Source organism: Sorex araneus, chromosome X (assembly GCF_027595985.1).
Source record: "Sorex araneus isolate mSorAra2 chromosome X, mSorAra2.pri, whole genome shotgun sequence".
Taxonomy (NCBI): Eukaryota; Metazoa; Chordata; class Mammalia; order Eulipotyphla; family Soricidae; genus Sorex; species Sorex araneus.
The window spans coordinates 18,563,144-18,581,257 of NC_073313.1; the positions used below are offsets into that span (position 1 = coordinate 18,563,144).

Sequence of the window (18,114 nt, forward strand, 5' to 3'; positions counted from 1 at the left end):
GCAGCGATAGCAAGATTACTCTTCTTTAGTAACATATATAACTCAAGACAAAAAAAGTTATGTGGGGGCCGGAGCGATAGCACAGCGGGTAGGGCGTTTGCCTTGCACGCGGCCGACCCGGGTTCGATCCCCGGCATCCCATATGGTCCCCCAAGCACCGCCATGAGTAATTCCTGAGTGCAAAGCCAGGAGTAACCCCTGAGCATCGCTGGGTGTGACCTAAAAAGAAAAAAAAAGTTATCTGATAGAGTTTGAAATCAGCATTGAGCATTGAAGCATGAGTAAATGTCAGGTTACTTGGGTATTTTTCTGCACTCCTTTATGGTCTACAATTGCTGGTACTCATTCAAATTTCTCAATTCTTTGGTTCCATTTTTATGTCATTTGGTGCTTTCTGTGTATTTATGGTTTTTATATATTCTTGATGACTTAACCCTTTTATCGCTATAAAATGTCCCTCTCATAAATAGTAATTATTGATTGATAATTATTCATTACCGTTAGTGTTGTTGAAGTACTCTATTCAGATTTCCATAGTTTTTGCTATTTTTTTTCTCATAATGTCTATTTAGTGTGATTATGGTACAACTATTCTAATTCTCCTATGCACAGCTACACCCCCTCAGAGTAGAGCCTAATTAGGGGGGTAGTGAAAAGAAGTGTATGCTAGCTCAAATGCTACAGATTTGCTGTTTATGCTGAGATTGGGTAGATTTTCTTAAATTGATGTTTCTGCACTTACTGTTTGTCCTTTAGGCGATTTTGAGACACATTTTTTTATATAATTTTCACCAGTTAAGGTTGTTTTGCGGGATGAAATAAGCCAGAGGGAGAAGGACAAATACCAGATAATTTTACTCATCTGTGGCATATAGAGAGACAAAACAAACCCTTGGCCTTGGGTTACATAACCCACTCCCAAGCAGTAGGTGGAGGTAAGCGGGAATGGGGACTGAAATAGAGTGAACATAGGATAGTAGCGCGGGCGTCACGGCACCTTGGTGGTGGTCCGCCACAGTAACTGCCCCCCAATACCGTATACTTAAATGTGATTGTAAATAGCTTACATAAACCATAGTAAAAATAGATAAAGAGATTGTTTTGCTGGGAGGAAGGTCCATTCGAAGCTCCTTACCTGCTGCTTCACAAGTGCTCCTCTGGTTTGGTTTAGTTTTGTTGGAAGAAAATGTCACTTAATGGAAACAGTTTTAGGTAAGGGATTTCACTTATTTTAAATGTCATTGCTTTCGGTATGTTTTCCTTTTTATCTTTTGATAGTAATTGACAGCACATTAAATTGAAGCTCTAACTTGCCTTGTTTCTGTGTATCTTTGGGAAATGAAACCTTATTTTATTTTCTGTAGCTTCGGACTACTTCTATTTGTAGTCCTCTAACTATACCTTTTATTTTTTTATTTTCTTAATGAAATCCATGAGTGCTACATATAATTAAAACACATTTGCTTTTCTTCCAAATGAATTATTCATATTCCTCAGCTATTCTGCCTGATATCTGTATACTTTGATTTGTCAATTCTTGTTTTGTCTCGGCAAACAGATGTTTGACTCTACAGGTTAGTTGTTGGTATTTTACTTATGTGGGTATAATTTATTGTCAGTGTTCATATGCAAAAGTTATGAATTTAGCATAATTCTAAATTGTTTAGGATGATTGGAAAATTTTTCAATGATCTTTCCAATTATATCAAATTAGAACAACTGTTTTTCAAGTAATTGTCATCAGAACTGGCAAGACTAAGATATTATTTGCCTTAAAAATGTTTAAGTACTTTATAAAAATATTGTTCTTAAAAATTCCGATGACATTTCATGGCTATTTTTCCTCTTGGAAACTTCTTTAAATTCAGGCATATAATTGAGATTATAAATCTCATGTTTTAGAGTTATTGGTCTTGTTTCCATCATTTATTGTTATCATTCAATAGTAATGATCTATCATGAGGCAAATAGGCATCAAAAACTTTAACCACAAATACTCAACACTAGCCTTTAAGTCAGTAGCATTGTTCCTTATTAGTGAGTGAGAAGAGAGTTAAATTATTTAAAAAGGTTAAGTGATTTGTTCATTGCACATGGTTAGCAAAATTTAACTTGGATATTTCAATGTTCTCAGAAGAATAGAAAGAAGGGTCCAGGTAGAGGATGACTTTATGCCAACAAACTTTCCTAGCTGCTATTATTTATCTTTTATTTTTTTAATTTTTAAAATTTTTTTATTAGTGAATCACTGTGAGGGTACAGTTACAGATTTATACATTTTTGTGCTCATGTTTCCCCCATACAAAGTTTGAGAACCCATCCCTTCACCAGTGCCCATTCTCCACCACCAGTAAATCCAGGATCCCTCCCACCCTCCCCAGTCCCGTCTTCCCCCACCCCACACTGCCACTATGGCAGGGTATTCCCTTTTGTTCTCTCTCTCTCTGATTAGGTGTTGTGGTTTGCAATAAAGGTGTTGAGTGGCCATTGTGTTCAGTCTCTAGTCTACATTCGGCACGAGTCACCCTTCCCCCACATGACCTCCGACCACATTTTACTTGGTGTTCCCTTCTCTGAGTTGCCCAGAATGAGAGACCAGCCTCCAAGCCATGGAGACAGCCTCCTGGAACTTATTTCTACTATTCTTGGGTGTTAGTCTCCTATTCTATTATTCTATATTCCACAGATGAGCACAATCTTTCTATGTCTGTCTCTCTCTTTCTGACTCATTTCACTTAGCATGATACTTTCCATGCTGATTCACTTATATGCAAACTTCATGACCTCATTTTTTCTAACAGCTGCATAGTATTCCATTGTATAGATGTACCAAAGTTTCTTCAGCCAGTCATCTGTTCTAGGGCACTCAGGTTTTTTTTTATCTTTTAAATTTAAAAAAATTGACTTGTTTCTAATTATATTTAGGCCCCATGATTTACAGGAATATTAGGAATATAATTTGATAGTAAAGATAGCAGTGAATACTGTTTCAGGCATACAATATTTCGATACCACAATTTCTACTAGAGTTCTACTGTCATTCCTCCATTGAGTCTAGAATCCTTCCCACCCCAGAAACCATAAGGCATGGGCTCTTCACATAAGCAATGGTTATGTGTTTTGTTCATTTTTAAGGTTTTTTTGGTGCTTGGGATTGAACCCAGGGCTTCACATGCCTTAGGCAAAGTGCTCTACTACTGAGGCATCGCCCTGGCAGTAATGGTTCCGTATTTTTAAATTTGTTTCTTTCTTTAGAAGTTCAGTGGATCCCTGTGTGGATTATGAATTATCAGGGTTCTTTACTTAAAAACGCCATTTACTTATTATTTTATAAACATTTTAATGCACTGTAACACTGTTGTCCCATTGTTCATCTATTTGCTCGAGGGGGCATCAGTAACGTCTGCATTGTAATATTTGATTAGTTTGGTATGAGAATTTAGATGCTTTTATAATAATGACATACATTTTTTTTCTTTTTGGGTCACATCCAGCGATGCACAGGGGTTACTCCTGGCTCTGCACTCAGGAATTACTCCTGGCGGTGCTCAGGTGACCATATGGGATGCTGGGATTCGAACCCAGGTCGGCCACGTGCAAGGCAAATGCCATACCCGCTGTGCTATTGCTCCAGCCCCTGACATACATTTTTAATATGTACTTCACAATAAAATTTACATGGAATTAAAAAGTGAACTTACTAAGCTTTTATTTCAAATTGCTTAAGAACCTCTGGTTCAAAAGTTTCTGACTTTGGGTAGATCAAAATTCTTTCATTATACAAATTCACCTCTTTCCATGGCATCTTTTCCCAAGATTTTATGAAGATGTGCACTGTAGCACTGTTGTCCCGTTGTTCATCGATTTGCTCGAGCAGGCACCAATAACTAGTGGGAAAAACGTCTCCATTGTGAGCTTGTTGTTACTGTTTTTGGCATATCGAATATGCCACATGTAGCTTGCCAGGCTCTGCTGTGTGGGTGGGATACTCTCAGTAGCTTGCTGGGCTCTCCGAGAGGGATGGAGGAATAGAACTCGGGTCGGCCTCCTGAAGATGTGATTATAATAGCTGAAAAGTGACTTCATCATAGAGCCTGAGAATATGTGACTGGCAATTTTGTTACCCTTAGAGTAAATTATATTCTTGATAAGTTGCTTTAATTTGGAAATTAAGTAAGTTAAATACGAGCTTCTAATATTCCTAACAGTTATGGTTTGTAACTTTTGACCTGAATTTCAATTTCATACTCATCCAGCTATTTCTTATATCTACTCATTGTGCAGCAGAAAACTTCCCATAATATGCAACTAAACAACAGCTAAGAATTATAAATTATGTAATATGGTTTCCCATATATTCCTTTTATTCCTAATTTCTATTAGCAGGTCCCTGATACACCCAGTAGTCACGACAGAAATTTTGTAATCATCCAAACTTCTTCATTTTTCATCCATCAACCATTTTAAATCGTCATTGACTATCTTTTGTGTACCCTCCCTAAAGGCCTCAAACATCTGACTTTCTCCATTTCCTCTCTCACTGCTTTAGTTGCCATGCTCGTTATTTTGTGACTGACCTCTGCAAATCAGTGGCTTTCCGATTAGTGTCTCTGTCCTGACTCTTTTTTCCTGTGTCCAGGTTGGCTTTTGTCCTCATAAATTGGCTCTAAAAACCTTGTGGATTGCTGGTGGTCGCTGGTACTAGCCTTCAGACTTGTAAGCAGTTGAACCCTTTCTTCAGATGCAGGGGGAGCGTCACTGGCAGGGGAAACAAGGCTCTTAGGATTTAGTCTCTGCCCCGTTTCAAATGTCTGAACCTGCGCCCTGGATTTTTGATAAGCTAAGCTAAGGGACTTTCGTTCTACAAACATTCATTGTTTGTTTGGGGTTTCCTTTGTGTGTGTGTGGGGGGGGGGTAATGGGGGGTGGGATGGGAGACTGTGTTTTTGTATTAACTTTGCCTCGAATGCCATGAGTACCTTTTCCTATTTTGTCCATGTAATATTTTGATCTTTACCCACGAATGTCACCTGACTCTCCACTGTCTTTTGGATAACTTCGAGGTCAGCAGAAGGACCAAGCCATGGTTCGAGGGTTAGAACGTTCAGCCCATTTCTCCTCTCCCACCTCCAGGGAGGGGTGAGTTCTGGAGACTGATTTCCATTGCTCGTAGCCAGAGATTTCAGCAATCATGCCTGCATAGTGAAACCGCCACAGAGATCTCCGCAGGGCAAGATTTGGGGGACAAGACCTGGTTTGAAGAGCGTATTCTGAATGCGTGCTGGGAGATGCTTGCGCAGGTGGTGTACCTGCCTTAAGCGGACCGGACAGCTCTCCAGATGCCCTCCCCAGCCCACATGCCTTGCCCTGCGAATCTTTTCCTTCACCAGCTGTTCCTGAATTGTATCCTTGATAAAATAAACTAGCAGTTTACTTGCCATGCAAATTCAACAATTTTTTTTCTTAGCTCTGAGTCATTCCAGGGAATTATGAAACCTGAGGAAGGCGTAGGAGCCTCATCATTTTTATAGCCTCTTCAGACAGCAGTGCAGGGACTTAGGAACCTGCTTTGGACTAGCTTCTGAGTGAGGGCAGTCTTTGGGTTCTGAGCCCATAAACCTGCGAGAGCTGATGCTAATTCTGGGTTGTTAGTATTAGGATAAATTATAGGACACCCAAAGGGTATCAGATAATTAGTGTTGGGAAAGAGCTGCTGTGCGTTTGCTCTCAGGAGCTCCTACCTGCAGTTTACGAACAGAAACAAACCAAAGCTGCAAGAGATCACACAACTGAATGTTCAAGTGGTAGAAGAACTCTGAAGTTCCCTTGACTTGCCTTGACTTTATCTTTGGCGGTTTTCTTTTAATTTGCTTGAGGGGAAGACTCATGTCTTAACACATTAATCATCTTATTATTCATTTTACACTTAAAATTTAAATTGAATTCTTTCATCAATTAATGACTTTGGTGAGAGGGGCTGGAGAGAGAGTACAGCAGGCAGGGCACTTGTCTGGCATGCAGTTGACCCGGTTCAGTTCCTGGCACTACATATGGTTCCCCAAGCCGCACCAGGAGTGATCCCTGAGCGTAGAGCCAGGAGTATTCCCTGAGCACTACTGGGTGTGAGCCAAAAAACAAAATAAAAATGACCTTGATGAAATTGTTTGTGTATTTTTCTATTTGGTCAAAGTAATCTTGCTTATTACTCTTCTAAAGGTAGTAGGACAAGCAGAGGTGAAAGTGCATCATCTTTAACTTGATTTTCTTCAGTTTCTTCTATATTTTTTAAAAAGGACAAAAATATCTTCATAAATAAAAATAACTCCCTCCCAACCCATTTGGAAAATGTCCCAGACTTCCTTTTCATGCTTTGTAAAGTTGCTGCTATCCAGTCATTATTACTATTTATTCCCTTTAACATAAGTGACCCTCCTAGGAATAGTTTAATCACCAGATGTTTGGCCAGCAGTACTCCACTTATTTTGGTCTTACAAGTTTTTTACTGAAATATGTTAGAAGGTTATCATTCCTTCCCTTGTACTAAGATGATTTTATTCAGTTGCTCTTGAAACCTATCTTGGGTAAATGACTTGAAACCATAATGAAAAGAGAAAGGATGCGAGATATATGTTATACATTGGTCACTTTCGAATGTACACTTGTTAACTGAGGAGTTTAATGCTCATTTTCAATCTCAGAGATCCTTTGTGTGTAGAATTAAGTTGTGAGATTTGAAAACTATAGGGCAACCATAGAGATCATTCAATAGAGGAGCCTTATTCTTTAACTGAGGAAATGAAAGTTATCAAGATCTATAATATAACTTTTTTTTCTTTTTGGGTCACACCCGGCGACTCATAGGGGTCACTCCTGGCTCATGCACTCAGGAATTACCCCTGGCGGTACTCAGGGGACCGTATGGGATGCTGGGAATCGAACCTGGGTCGGTCACGTGCAAGGCAAACACCCTACCCTCTGTGCTATTGCTCCAGCCCCTCTATAATATATCTTGATGCATTGACTTGAAGAGAGAAACTCAGGTTTACAAATCTTTGATGCAATCCCCAGTCTATAGCTTTGAGGACTAGGAATCTGGAAATATGATAAAAAAGATCAGTTTGTTACAGCATTAAGGGAATAGATGAACTCTACCATATTGCCAACAGGACAGTGAAGTGAGGCTGCGAAGGGTGGTGGGGTTTGAAAGAAGGGAACTTGGGACAATGAAGGAGGGTTTTCTGGTGGTGGAGGTGGTGCAATGGCTTTGCAAGTACAGAACAATAATAAAGAAACTGTTGTAAACTGTGGTACCACAATAAAAATAGCTGGAAAAAGATTGTGACAGCATTATCATTGTTGAGCCTCTATGAAATTTCAGATCATTGGGAGTTTGAAAATTATACCAGTGTTGTCAGGATCAGTACATTGTACCGTGGAGTTTTAAACTTTGCAATACTTTTGTGATTTGAATTAAGTTTTCAAATAATAGCAATAAACTTTCCTTTAAAAATCTTATGCAGAACTATAGTGTACAAAACAAGTATAAGTGGTATATCATTAGGATACAATTTTAGGCATGAGTTTGATTTATTGGAAAATAAATCAATGAGAAAATTCAGATTCTTAAAATTGTGTATATGCATGTTTCACTTCCATCTGTGGCTTAAAATAACTGGAGGACCACAATTTAATTGCCTTTTGATTCATATTTAGGTTTTTACTATTCTTTTGCTTTTATGATCAAATTGTAGTGAATAATATATGCTTATTCTGTATGAATGTGTTTTCTGAGTATACATTTATTTATACAGTTGGTATGTCAGGTTTTTTTTTTCTTTTTGGGTCACTCCTGGCGATGCTCAGGGGTTACTCCTGGCTTTGCACTCAGGAATCACTCCTGGCGATGCTCAGCGGACCATATGGGATGCTGGGAATCGAGCCCAGGTCGGCCGCGTGCAAGGCAAACACCCTACCCGCTATGCTAGATAGATAGGTAGTACAGCGGGTAGGGCATTTGCCTTGCACGAGGCCGACCCGGGTTCGATTCCTCTGTCCCTCTTGGAGAACCCGGCAAACTACCAATAGTATCCCGCCTGCATGGCAAAGCCTGGCAAGCTCCCCGTGGCGTATTCGATATGCCAAAAACAGTAACAACAAGTCTCACAATGGAGACGTTACTGGTGCCTGCTCGAGCAAATCAATGAACAACACGATGACAATGCTATAGTGCTACAGTTTTATATCTCACAGTGATGTTACTAAAGTCATGAGGATCTTCTGTGTTGGTTAGTGCTAGTTGAGCCTTCTGTGTTACTGTTTTGGCTCGTTGAACTTAGTGGTCTTCTATGCAACTTACCCAGCAGATCTGTTGTGATCTTACTGAGCTTACAGTACTAAGAAATTTTGAGATGTAGATCTGGAGCAATAGACCTGGAATAATTTTTGATGAGGTTGAGTTTTAGAGCTGCACCATTTCTTTTTTAACTTAAAATTATTTCTCAAATTTAATTAAAGAAGTGTTATTTATTTACTTATTTATTTATTTGTTTGTTTGTTTGTTTTTGGTTCACACCCAGCGATGCACAGGGGTTACTCCTGGGTTTTCACTCAGGAATTACTTCTGGCGGTGCTTGGGGGACATAAGAGATTCTGGGAATCGAACTCGGGTCGGCCATGTGCAAGGCAAACGCCCTACTCGCTGTGCTATCACTCCAGCCACAAAAACTGTAATTTAAAAACTTATTGATAGTTGAGTTTTAGGTATATACTATTTTAGCTCCAATCCCACAACTGATGTCAACTTCACTCTACCAGTGCACCCATATTCCATCCCTACCCCTAACCCCGTCCTCTGCCAGTTAACTTGACAGGTGCATTACAAAGTTCCAGTGATCACAGCTTAAATCTCATGTTTTCAGTGTTGTTGTTTGTGCCATTTCTATGTTAAAGGGAGTCAGATGTGGTTGTGTGCTATTGTGCCTTCAGCTCTTCCAAAATACCAAAGAAACAGGAATTCATCCTAAAATCTTCTGTGAGGCCCCTATTACTTTAAGACCAAAAGCAGACAAAGCTATTACTAAATAAGAAAATTACAGGCTGATATTCCCAATGAATTTTGATACAAAGATCCTCAACAAAATCCTAATGAAACAAATCTGACAATATATCAAAAGGATCAAGTGAGCTTCATTTCATGGATGCAAAGATGGTTCAATCTACTCAAATCAGTGTAGCATATCATATCAACAAGGGTAAAGATCATATATCAATTTATGCAATGAAGACTTTTGACAAGACTCAACAACCATTCATGATAAAAACTCACAAATAGGTATAAATATAGAAGGAGCACACCTCAAGTAGTATTGGCCATCTATGACAAATTCATAACCAGTATTATGCTTAATGATGAAAAACTGAAAGTCTTTTCCATGAGATCAGGCATTAGGCAAGGATGTTCACTGTCACATCTCTTATTCAGAATAGTGATGTCTTTGGAAGTCTTTTCCATAGCAATCAGACATGGAAAAAAAGGCTTCAAATTGGAAAAGGAGTTAAACTATCACTGTTTGCAGATGATATGATATATATTCATATAAAGCCTTAAAGATGCCTCAAAAAACTCTTAAAAGCAATACAGCAAAGTATAAGTATTAGGCTAGAAAACCAACACGCAAAAGTCTGTGTATTTCTATATGCAAATAATGAACTGGAAGAAAAAAAATTAAAAAGACAACTCCTTTCAGAATAGTGCCCCCAAATATCAGCTACTTAAATTCCTTCCTCCTCATATAGTCTTCCTCACATCAAGAAACAAAGAAAGGTCTGGAGAGATAGTACAGGGGATAAGGTACTTGCTTTGCACACAGCTCATCTTGGTTTGATAACTGGCATAAAAATGGTCCACATATAAGATATAATAATATGAGACTAACACCCCAGGACAGTAGAGACGAGGGCCAGGAAGATTACTCCATGGTTGGAAGCCTGCCTTATGAGCTGGGAGAGAAGGCATCTGGGATAGAGAAGAGATCACTAAGTCAATGATGGTTGGAAGGATTGCTCAGGATGGGAATGTGTACTGAAAGTAGATAAAGGATAAAACATGATAGCCTCTCATCTGTATTGCAAATTAAAATACCCATAAGTAAGGAGAGAGTAAGAGGGAAATTATCTGCCGTAGAGGCAGGGGGAGGGGTGGGTGGGAGTGGGGGAGGGATACTAGGGACACTAGTAGTGGAAAATGTACACTGGTGGAGGGATGGGTGTTTGATCATTGTATGACTGAAACTCAAACATGAAAGTTTTAGAACTGTAGCTCTTGGTGATTTAATAAAAATAATTTATAAAACTCCCCAAATGGTCCACTGAGCATTACAGGAGTGATTCCTGAGCACAGAGCAGGAGTAAACCCTGAGCATCACCTGGTGTGGCCCTCAAACTAAACCAAACCGCCCAAAATAACATCCATATCCCAAGCCACAAACTCTTAATCCAAGCCACAAACCCTCTGTTCTTTTTTCCCTTTATAAATCCATTTCCAGTGGTTTTGATTTGCCGTCTGAATATACCCTAATATATGTTTTATCAATTTCGTCTCTTCTGCTTTTATCCTTCACCTGAATGGCTGCCGTGGCTTTCTAGTTATACTTCCAAACCAATGTCTTCTGTTCTGGGCAGTGAGCTGTTCTCCACTCTATAGTTTTTATGATATCTTTTAAAGATGCAAATCATGTGATTGTCAGTCTCTCCTGAACCTACTTCTCTAATTCTTATTCAGATCTCTTAAGTCCCATGATGAACATAAAACTATTTTATTTACTTGGGTCTTGGGCCACACCCAGTGGTGCTCAGGGCTTACTCCTGGCTGTGCACTCAGGGATCACTGCTGGAGATGCTCAGAGGGCCATATGGGCTGTTGGGGATTGAACCCATGCCAGCTGTGTGCAAGGCAAATCCCCTGCTCACTATGTTGTCACTCTGGCCCCATGATAAACAACTTGGTTATTTATTTATTTGCTTATTTAGGCTTTTGGGTTGTACCCAGCGATGCTTAGGACATACTTCTGGCTCTGCACTCAGAAATTACTCCTGGTGGTGCTTGGGCGACCATCTGGGATGCTGGGGATCGAACCTGGGCCAGCCGCATGCAAGGCAAACTTCCTACCCCCTTTGCTATCGCTCCAGTCCCAAGACAAACTACTTTAAATGTCCCGACTTATTATTTCTTCAGCATTGTTTTGTACTAATTTATTAATCACTCATCTGCCATGTTCCCTCCAGACTTGGGATGTACAATTAGTTCTCTTTTGCAGTATTCCTCCTCTGTTAGCTGATACTTAAATTTGTACAACAGATCTCAGTTCATGGATTGTTCTCAAAGTCCAGTGCGCTATCCATTGCACCACAGAGCCACCTAAGTTCATGCATTGCTTTTCCTGATGAGATGGAAAACTCCTATTGCAAGTTTTTGTAGCACGATATATCTTTTTTCCATAGCACTTTATAATACTGTACTTATGGCATGATTTTTGAGAAGTAGTCAATGAGACAAAAGGTTTGCTTTAATTACTTATATGTCAATGTGGATCACAATGCCTGTCCAACAGACAATTAGTATCCAAGACATATTGAATGGTTGCTTAATTGTAAGGTCTCAGGCATAGAGTTTATGGAATTGTTTTATCCTTTCTGGGAAAAAAAACACGTTTGCTTTTGGCCTATCTATGTGATCAGCTTCCCCAGTGATTTTCCCGAGCTCAGGTCTAGGAGTCTCATCTCTACAGTCTTCAAGATAAAATGTGTCAAGGTCAATAGCCTTTAATTCATTTGAGCTTTAAGTGTTCTTCAGTAGTCTTGGACTTAAATTCCCTGTATCCTTTCGCATCTGATGGAAAAAATTTTTGGAGTAGAGCAGCAGTTCTCAACCGAAGGCCACCTGACCCTTGTGGGTCGCTAGGATATTCCAAGGGAGCCACAGATGAAAATTGAATGAAAGAAGGACCATGGCACATTACTAGGAGAGTAAACAGTAGGACAGGAGGGTCTTAGAAAGGGCAGGGTTGGAGTCATGGTCAGACAGGCTTCAGAAACATTGGAATAGAGGGTAAGAACTTAGACATTTCCGACCCACATCAGTCCAGCAAAATCTATAGTCCCCAACTTTTGTTAAGTTTAATATAATTTCAGTTACTTAAAAAAAATGGGGGTGTTTGTTTTGGTTTATTTCTTGGGGATTGAACTGAGATCAGCTACATTCAAGGCAAATGATTTACCCACTGTACTATCTCTCTGGCTCCCTAAAATTTAGAGATTAGAATAAATTATCCTGTTGAAATCATGATAAAGAAGATACTTATGTTTTCATGCATGTGACTAAAAACTGTTTGACCACGGACTAATACAATATTAACATGAACCATGGATTTCTCTATTCCCATTTTAACTCTCTTTTTCAGTCTTAATATGTAGACACTCGGGTTCTCTAACGGGCTGGGGTTTCAATAGAGTTGACAGTACTGGGAGATCTATCAAGCAGCTGAGTAGGAGATTCATTGAGTTAGTACTAGGTTTCCTGCTTTGTGGAAGAATTCTAAAGGTAAAGGGCAGGGAGACAAGCTGCATGTTTGATAATTTGAAATTTATGTGCCATTAAACTGTATGTGACCCATGGTAGTCAAGTTCTTTGACTTAATAATGGGAACTAAATTATAGATGATGGGCTACTAAATCAAATTACACTCCACTTTTGAAGGAATAAAGCAAAATGAAGATTTGATTAATTGTGGGTCAGATGGACACATCTTCTTAAGGAAAAAAATAAGTAAGAGTGCATTATCTTCCCACTTGTGCTTAATATAAAAAATTCTTTGCAAGAGAGTAATTAGGGTGTTTTTTTTCACTAGGCTGTACTTTCTTCAAAAATTGTTTCTTTCTGTACATGGATCACAAGTTTTAAGATGCTTTCAAATCATTTGAATTCTCTTCTAGCGGAAATTTTGTCATGTTCCAAATTCATTCCTATGCAATTTTCAGTGACAAAACGGGTCTCTCATTTATATGTATAAAAACAATGCCAGAAACAGAAACAAAACTCATGATTCAACTGGTTTTGTACTCTTTGGGAAGAAGAATAGACCTGTTGAGATGAAGATTGTAATTTCAGCAACAAAGGAAACATTCAAAGCCCAGGCAGCTCTTGAATTCAATACTAATAATACATGAAATAAATTATAAGCCTTATGTTTGTTTCTTGTCAGTTCTTGTAGGTACCTGCTTACTTGCAACTGCAGAGACAAAACTGCATATTTCTAGGTATATTTCTTAATTCAAGACAAATTCACTTTAAAATGTGTTCTGTTATTTGTGTACAAAGTTAATGGTTATTAGTAATAACACATATAATTTTTGAGAGGTTCTTAGAATCTTTTTGTTCCAAGGGACCTTAAAGGACATCTCAGTTTAATACAAGACTCTTTCCTACCATGGCCAAACTTGAGCAACGTCTTCCTGCCCCCTGCTGGTCTCCTTGTCTACCGTGTGTCAGATTACAGGCCTGCTCTGTCCCTTGGGTTTCTCAAGCTCTGTAGGACTCTGTGTAGAGCTTCAACTGCTCTTCTCACATCTCTCTTTCTGTAGCTTGCTTCCTTATATTAAACAGTTTTCACTCAAATCTTATCTCCTTGGACCTTGCCCAGACCGTTCTCTCTATAGGGCTCTTCTCAGTGGCCATATTTGTTCTCATAAGACTCCTTCGTAATACTTGTAAGGAGTTGGAATGATTAATGTCCGTCTCCCCCATGTAGCTCCATGAAAGCAGGACCAAGTCTGTTGTTCACTGCGCTGTTGGAAGCGTCTCAGTGGGCTTGCTCACTGCAGGTCTCTGACAGCTTTAGAGATCATCAGTGTCCAGTCTCTACCCGGCTGGAAGCTCTTTTCACTTCCACCACTGATCTTGCTTCTTCTCCCTGAAAGAACTCAAATCACCTCTTTTTCTCAAGGAGTCTTCAGACATTTGGACATCAATCATCTTTCATCAAGGCCAAATTTGCCCAATTTCCTCAATAGCTTCTCAGCTGGTGTATTTTAGAATGTGGCCATCATCTGGATTACCCATCACCGGGAGTTTTTGTCAGGGAGAGAATTCAACTGAACCTTTTGGTTAATATAATGTTGACATGTTTTATGTTTGATAAAAATCACCTCCTTCCCTATAAGTGCCCAAAGAACTATTTATAATGTGATGCTATTATCAGAAGAGTTATTTTATCATAAACTGTAGCAACATAGAAATACATAAAACATAAATATATGTTCCACTGAATGACTGTTAGCTATTACTCCACCAAGAAATTGAACATTGCCAGTGTTCTTAGAAAGCCGTTCTATCTATTTCGTCTCAATCTTTTTTTTTTTTTTGGCTACACTTAGCAGCGCTCAGGGGTTACTCCTGGTTCTGCACTCAGGGATCACTCCTGGCAGTGCTTGGGTACCAGGTGGAGTGCCGGGGATCGAACCCAGGTCAGATGAGAGAGAAGGGCTCTCCAGCTCTTCTCTTCTCAATCTTATCTCCTTCTTAGAGATAATTAATATCCTAGTTTTCACATGAAATATTTCCTTGTTCTCTTTGGGAAGATTTAATGTATTTAATTTCCAAACATATAAATATTTTACAGTCACTGCTTTTTTTTTGCCATACTAAGTGGTTCTTGGGATTTACTCCTGGCTCTGTCCTGTCCTCGGTACAATATGGAGTGCTGGGAATCAAACCCAGATCAACCATGTGCGAGGCCTTACCTGCTTGTACTATCTCTCGAGCCCCTAATTGCGTCTTTTATTTATTTATTTATTTATTTATTTATTTATTTATTTATTTATTTATTTATTTATTTATTTCTTGCTTACTTGTGGGTAGAAAACATCCCCAAACTTCAATTCTTCTTGTAATTTGTTGTGAATGTGTTATGACCTAGTACATTATCAATCTTTGTAAATGTTCTTTGTGTTCTCCTTGGAATATAAAAAGGTGTTTTGCAGTTCTTTGCTGGTTTATATAGTCAACCTTTAAAAATATGTTCAAATTGTTCTGTCCTGACATTTTATCTTTAAATCGTTCATTTGTTGTTATCGCCCCTTGTTGCTGTTCTGTCTCTCAGTTCTAGAATTCTAATTTTTCAGAGTCACCTCTCACCTTTTGTACTTTTAAGTTCTGGGAAAATATTCAACTCTTAAGTTTTTCTTCAACTATAGATGTTTTTTAGGCCATTCCTGATCATTTTAATATTGCAAGTCTTTCTGGGTCGTTTTCTGCTTCAGTTTCTGTTGCTTCTTGCTCAAGATGTCTTATTACCTTGTGTATCTGGCTCTCTCTAATTATGCAAATGAGAAATTATCTTTAGATGTATTGGGGGGAATAGGTAGAGTTTATCTTCTTGCACAGTGATATCATCTCCTCTCTCACCCTACCCCCCTGGGTACAGCCTGACAACTGGTGATACTACCAATTTGAATGTGAGTCTACCTCAATCCACGTATATCATGCAGGTGACAGAAACCTATAAGTCAAGTCTGTTCAAGGACTGATTTATTACCATTTCCATTATTCTAGGAATGATTGCTGTAGTTATGAGTAATTGTGATGGATAATCTAGATGATGACTATAGGTGATGGATTATCAAACTTCCTACCTTTGACTTTTTTGGTGTCTGGATTTGTAAGGGTTTCTAGAAAAAGCCAGTTTTCCTCCCAATTTTTCAGTCTCTTTAAGTGTCTGAGAACTCAATTTTGCATCTTTTGAAATTTCTCTGTGGTTTCTATTCTTTTGTCAGGCGATTATAATTTTGTTAAGTCTTTTGGGGGATGTTAGGATTTTTTTTTAATAAAAAGGTATTCCCTTCAGCATTTAAGTTTGTTCAGAAGGGACATGTCTTCTAAGTTATTTGGTTATTTGAAAGATGTCTGCGTTGGTAGGCTTTTAAAGGACTCAATCAGTGTTATTCATGTAAAATGATAGTTAAATTCAATTTAGCATATCTTTTCCATTCAGTATGAATACTCCTAGTTAAAAGACCATTCTTGACACCAATGTTATGTATTTATTCATACGTTTAAATTCTGATTCTCAGTGTGCATTACTCAATTTTGATTTCCACAGAAAATAAATGGGGCCAAATGTTCTTTATGTATACTTATAACAAACTTTGGGGGTGTAGGTCATTTTAATGAGAACGGTTTAATTTTTATATTGTTTCCTTTGAATCGAGCCATAATGTTATTGGCAGAGATGGAGTATTTAAGTGTTTCCTGGATGTTCTTCCAAATCAGCCATTGAGACTGATTCATTCTCAGAAGTACTCTGAGCATTTTATTACCTGGAATGTGATTAACTTTAGCTATTTGTATGCATGCGTTCTCATTATTGCTATTTCATCTCAAATGTCAACCTTTCAGAGAGGCTTGTCTGAGTGACCCCTCTCCCTCCTACCCTCCAACCGTGTGACATGAGTCAGTATCTGAAAATCTGAAGAAACCTTTTTGTTTTTGGGCCACTCTCAACCGTGCCCAGTTCTTACACCTGGCTTGGTTCTCAGACATCACTCTTAGCAGGGCTCATGGGACCATGTGGTGTGCTGGGGATTGAATCCAGGGTGGGCAAGTGCAAGACAAACCCACTGTTAAGTCTTTCACTGCTATCTCTTGTGTGTGTTTTTGTTTTTTTTTTCTTTCTTTTTCTTTTCTTCTTTTTTCACTGCTATCTCTCTGGCCCCATATGCTTCACTTTTAAAGGGGCAGAGTCTGAAGTTTCACTTTTTGAGGGCTGCTTTCTCCCCAGTAGTCCTCCGGAGCCTTATGTAGAACAGGATTCAGACCAGGGATGTGCTTACAATGGCATGCTAGGCAAGCACTTTCACCCTCGTATTATTTCTCTGATTTTTGTCAGATACTTTCTTCTTCAGGATATGAGCTTTGTAAAAGCATTAATTCTGGACTTGTACTGCTATTCAGAAAGCTTATACCAGTTCACATTCTTACCATCAGTACAAGGAAGGATACTTCTTGGTGCCAGTACTTATCATGAAAAGAAAATGTTTGAATTTCCTAGGCAGCAAAGAAGTCTGTTTTCCTGGTTTTTAATTATTTCTTCATTTAAACCCAGTCCTTTGCTTCGCTACAGCTGTTGTTCTGGAAGTTGGGGTTGGGGACCGGAGAAAGGCTGGGCACGGGCTTTCCAGAAGGAGCTTAACGCTAAGTGCGGTCCCGGAGCACCTCTGGGTGGGACCCCTAACAGTCAGTTGGGGGAATACTTCCTGCGATAGCCCCCAAACAGACAACAAATAAGTAATTCTTAGAAAAGGATCCATCTTCCGAAGCAAAGACCTTTCTTTGAAATAATTCCAGTTTCAGGGCACAATGGTGAAGATAACATAAAGAAATTACTGTTCTATAGACCCTCAATACAGATTTCACATGTGTTAATATTTTACCCTGGTTACTTCCTCTTTTTCTTTTTCTTCCTCTGAGTTGCAAACTTGATACCCCAGTTCTTTGGTGTTCCTTTTTTGAATCTTTTGGTTTGATTTTCTTTTGGAGCCACACCCTAAAGGTGAGGCGCATGGGGGTTACTCCCAGTGCTACTGTAGTGCCATTAAACTTTGTATCGATGATTTTAGTATATATATTGATATACCTGCCTGAAATTAGTCTTGGGGGGGTGTTACCAAATGGTGATTTTTTTCTCCTAATTCAATTATCCCATTTATTATTTGAAATTGTACTTCAAGAAAGATGCTTTCCTTCTCCAGTTATTTTTTCAGTGAGGACTGATACATTATATTTCCTTACTTGCTGGTACCACAAAATTATATTCTAAGATCATATTATATGTTTCCTTGGCATAGCTAGGAAATCAGCCCCTAGTTCCTTTTTTTTTGTAGCTCATGGCTGTTTGAGTGCCATTTCTTGTATTTCTACATGTGTATATTTGTATAAGTATCTATTTCTGCATATCTCTATAGTAAGAACTCAGTTTATATACTTTGCTTCTATTATAAGCCTTTCGCCTTTCATGATTGTAACTTTTATGACAATAAGAAACCCGTATATTGGTTCTTGTA

The 18,114-nt window shown here is 38.8% G+C and overlaps 1 protein-coding gene across 2 annotated transcripts in view; it reads left to right on the plus strand.

Moving 5' to 3' along the window:
- The window catches only part of CDKL5 (cyclin dependent kinase like 5), a 214,550-nt gene that overhangs the window by 55,952 nt on the left and 140,484 nt on the right, over positions 1-18,114 (plus strand). The window lies entirely within an intron of this gene.